General features: G+C 43.1%; 1 non-coding gene across 1 annotated transcript; it reads right to left on the bottom strand.

The window, feature by feature from the left end:
* Positions 1–4,566: 4,566 nt before the first annotated feature.
* On the bottom strand, positions 4,567–4,638 carry TRNAH-GUG (transfer RNA histidin (anticodon GUG)). The gene has a single exon. It is a non-coding gene; the product is annotated as a tRNA-His (tRNA).
* Positions 4,639–4,927: the final 289 nt, after the last annotated feature.

Below are 4,927 nucleotides of genomic sequence, written 5' to 3' on the forward strand. Positions count from 1 at the left end.
GTTTTGTACTCACCAAAACATATTCAGCCACCAAAACGTTGTAACTTTATACCTGTATGGTAGAGTGCTCCCTCATAAATAGCACTTTGAGCGGATATACCACTCGTCGGCTTTGGTCACACGTGGGTCTACCAGCATTAGTTGACACAATTACCTGCATTTGATTGTTATAAAATGAGCCAGCGAGCACTATCTAGAAATGTCGCTTAATTCAATATGTATATACATGTCGAAGTTGCCAAGTTGCGCATTGCAACGAATGTTCGAAAATTCGAGGGGCATCGATCGCTATTTTTATTGTCAATTGATTGGTTTTCAGAGTCGCCTATTCAATATGGAGGTTATCATAATGCTCAACACCAGTATACGTCAAATCTACGCGATTCAAACGCGAGACATGAGGCGACAACGGAGTTGTCCACAATTGAAAAAAAACTTATTTACTATAAAACAATCTCACTACACATATACGTAAAGACAGGCACGTCTTGCGAATAAACAACTCAACAACACGTGTTTTATTTCATTTTAATTATTTCTATAACATGGCATTGGGGCAAGTTCATTTAAATTGCCTACTATAACTGGCATGCAGACGGCATCACTTGGTACACCCAGTTCAGTTCACTACCGGCGCCAGTGCTGTGTCACCTACTAGCTGCAAGCGTGAACTTGTTACAAAGACAGCTATGAATCGGAATTCCTCCCTTGGGTGCGAGGCGGCGCCTTAGCCGCCATCGGAACAGTGGCTTGAATACAGTCTTTACGACGTTTTTATAGATATAAGTAGCGCCTCTTTCCAGATAAAATATACACCAAACACCTTAAATCTGCTTAGAGACACACGTTTTCTGGGCACGAAAAGGGCGTCTGATATTGTTAGTCAAATAATGGCAGTTATTACGTTATTCGCAAGTCTTTTGAAGTGTCCCGTTTCTATATAAGCATGCCGAATATTTACTGCGAAGAGGCCAGGGTATTCCGCTACGGATTTAATACACGTCGTGTTCCCTTGAACGCGATACTTAACGTACGCCCACAGAAAAAAAAAATAGTTGTTGCGGTGAGCGACCACTACTAGCCAGAACGGGCATTTAAACTATATGCCAGCTAACCTTATCATTCATGAAAACTGCACAAATCTCAGCAGAGGCATATCCTAACTTCATGACCAGTCAAAAACATTGGCCAAAAATGGTTTCATTAAATGGGGTGAACACCAAGTTCCCAAAAATACACCTCTAACAGGGTACGTCACAGCGTGACGTAACTGGTGCACGTGCAAAGCGGTGGTTGGCAAAACACTCCCGCCGGTGGCTGAGTGGAGTGCAGTCGCTCGGTGCTTGGGGCAAGTTTTCAATTCCTTTTCAAAGCTTAATTTTCATCTCACACTTGCAACATCAGCTGTGGTATGTATCAGAGAACATTTAAGTGTGTAGTAAAGTGCGCGATGAAATATTCACCACGCTGGTTGGCTTTTTATCTCCGAAAAGTGAACACACGTGGCGGCCTGTGCGAGGAACAGATGCATCGTCTTCGAAAATGTGCAGTGTTGACTGGGGCGTGTAGTGTGCGTTGAAAGGCATCGACAATATTGTTTCACCTTTGTGTACTGTGAAACTGGCAATATTGGGCGTGGCGTTTGCAGTGAGAATAACGCGATGCGTCTTGTTCGCGAAAAACTGGTATTCGTTGTGGGCTGGTTGCAATAACCGGTTTTCGATGGAACTTTAAGATCTGAACTTTTAGTCAAGGTAAAAATACATTTGACGCGATCATCTGCGAGTGGGTACATCTCAGCGTATGAGCGGCGTGCAAAAAAATAAATGTGCATGATCTCCGGGTGATATATACGGTACGCATGAGCTATGAGCATGTTGTAGCGTTGCCAAATCTGCATATACGCTTCACCGTGGCTATAACTCGTATTATCGGATACCTGATACGTGTTAATGGAAAACGCAGAGATTATTGTTTCTTATATACTTTGTGCTTTTACGGCTCTATCTTTAAGAAGTGACAATGCGCATTAGAAGTTTGTGTATCAGGCCTAAAGGAGCAATATAGGAGCGAAAACACGTTATAGGTGTCAAATGCAGCAAGGTAACTGTGCCAGATAATATTCTATATTATTAATTTGTCGGGTTTTACATCACGTGAAGTTTCACTGGGTTATTGAGAAACGCAGCGGCAGAATTTTTCTTTAGTTTTCGCGAGGATATGTTAACCTCAGCCTAAAGCACGCCAAGAAGTGTTTCTTTCTCTTTTTTTCATTAATCTAAGATCAGACTTTTGCGCAATGGATGAGAATCTTATCCGTGACGTCGCACACAGCAGCTCAAAACCACACGGCCGCCAATGCTGAACCTCGTTTAAAACTGCATTGCACATGCCATGATGAAAATTGAATAAGTTTACAACCATGCCACGCAATTATTTCTTAAAGTGCCAGTCACAGTGTAAATTCAAGACGTTCACTTTCGAAAAAGATCAGATTTTTTTAATGGCTGCCATCTACGTGGGTGAAACCCACTGCGCGCAAGTCGCGTCTCTCAGTACTCTAAATAAACTTTCTCCATCCATCCAACCACAACGAGGGAATTTCCACAATATATGAGCAGTGACCCTTCCGCGACCCTTTTCTTTCAAAAGCTGTGACTTTAGAGCACAAAGTGCTCGTATCGTAGTCTTTCAAATAGGTTCTTAAAGCTGACGGTGAATCGTGAAAGGAATGTTTAGGGCAACCTTCACATGAAAGGCCTGTGTACAGCGGAGATTAAGGGTGTTAGTGGAAGTGCAAACATGTCGCCGCATTCATGATTTAAAGGAACACTAAAGGCAACTATTAATTCGACGTTGATTGTTGAAATAGTGGTCCAGAAACCTGTTAGTGTTATTGTTGTGCCAAGGAAGAGCTTATGTTGAAATAAAATCACGTTTTAGTGGTCCGCATCGGCTTAGCGCACTTCAAATTATCCGCCACTGAAGCGGACCACCGTCCAACGTCACTTGCACAACGTTGCCTGACTTTACTGCGTGGCCGCCGACACTAGAAGCAAAAGCAGTGGAGCCACAGCCGCAACAACGGCTGTTGATCAATTTCCAATTGGCGTCGAGATGGCAGATGTGTTTTGCTTCAACTAGGCCCCGCTAAATAACACAACCTGTCCAAATTACCCTAGCGGAATTTGAGTTATGAAACCACTGGCACCATTGTCAATGAATTGAACTAACTAGCAGCATTTTATTGCATCTCTTGATGAACAGAAGGTTCTTTATTAAGCGCAGCCAGATCAATTACTAGTGATTATTTGTAGGTGGTTCATCTTACGTAATCAGGGTCATGTTGAGAATGTCCTACTGTGGCGTGTGTATTCTTGTGCATTTACCCTAATTTTTCGTAAGTAGGGCACTGCTGTTGATAATACTGCCGTTTTGATATCATACATTGAGCTTTCATTCTGAGGTAAATTGTTATTTGGCTTAAGTGTCCCTTTAACGAGCTGGACTCGCCATCGCCTTTAGACCGTTCCCAAGCTTGCATGCAGTCAGCCGTCGTCTAAGCCTGATACTTAAAAAAGAAGAATACCAATGAACAAGCTGGTCGTAATTGACTTTGTGGTGGCTCAGTGGTTGACATGCAGTGTGTGATCACTGATCAGGAATGCAACATGTGCTGGTCCCCACGGTTTTTCTGTATTGTTACGGAAGAAAAGCAAGTATATAATGCAAGTAGTAGCTTAACTTGTCCGAGCTACTGGCAGGTTTGTTTGCTTAAGCTAACCTTATTAGCGGTGTCGGCATTTTGTCGAGAGGCGTTACTCCTCATCCAAGGCTAGCGTGAACGTCCGCCACTCACGGCCGACTGATGCCTCCTATAGCGTATGTGGAAAATCTCCCTGTGTAATTTCGCGACGCGCAACGCACGAACCGGCGTTAGCAGCAAAAAGGGCATTACTGAAGGTCCTGGGATATCACATTCTGCACGATTCGTATAACGCGCTACAGGGGACGCTACTGAATGTCTTTCTGGTTCTGCATTAGATGGCGCTCTTTCACCAACCGATGCTGTGACTGAATGCAACCTCGCTATGTTGTCTTGTTTTGGCAACCTTTATTCTTGTAAGTAATGAACGACCGCTAGAGAGTGCAAGGAGAGCCCAGTTTTCTTCGTTGCGTGAGGTTATGGACCCTTCGTATATCCGACTGCAAAGAAATTACGGCGGTTAACATGTTCTAAGGTAATTAAAAGCACTCGTTCGCTTTAGTGACAGTCGCTGCCGTGTAATGCCATGAAATGCAAAACTTAAAAATATGACGTGAACACACTTATTCACTTGCAATAATTGCGTAATTTGCATGATATACACTATTGGTCTAGGGGAGACAAGAGAAGTGGAATAAAAACAGAAAACCAAGAGGTGGCACTACCGCTAACATTTGTGTCACGCTCTTTTTTTTTGATGTTTTTATCCGTAACAAAAACCACTTGCGGACACAAAAGTGTCCACAGACACAGTACAGCAATGTGTAATCAAATATTTCAAAAGTGAGAAGAAAAAAAGCTGCCGTGACCAGGATTCGAACCTGGGTTATTGCGGCCACAACGCAAGGTACTAACCACTATACGATCACGGCTATCCCGCTGGGACGGACGAAGTCGACATACGCGCTCGGTAAAAAGTGGGGCGTTGACATTCATTTTTTGCGCACCAGTGCGCTTGGTATGGAAAGGCCGTCAACATAGCTTTTATTTACACTTGCGTAATTAGTTCACTGATATTGTATGTTATAAATCACTAACATTTCAATTCAATTCTTGTTGCTCTGAAAAATCCGAGGAGTGGCGAAGAGAATGAAATGAACTAAAATTTATATCTCCAGGTGGACCATCTCACGTGGAAATTTGCATTTCGCTGATGTGACA

Source organism: Rhipicephalus microplus, chromosome 1, assembly GCF_043290135.1.
Source record: "Rhipicephalus microplus isolate Deutch F79 chromosome 1, USDA_Rmic, whole genome shotgun sequence".
In the NCBI taxonomy this organism is placed as follows: Eukaryota; Metazoa; Arthropoda; class Arachnida; order Ixodida; family Ixodidae; genus Rhipicephalus; species Rhipicephalus microplus.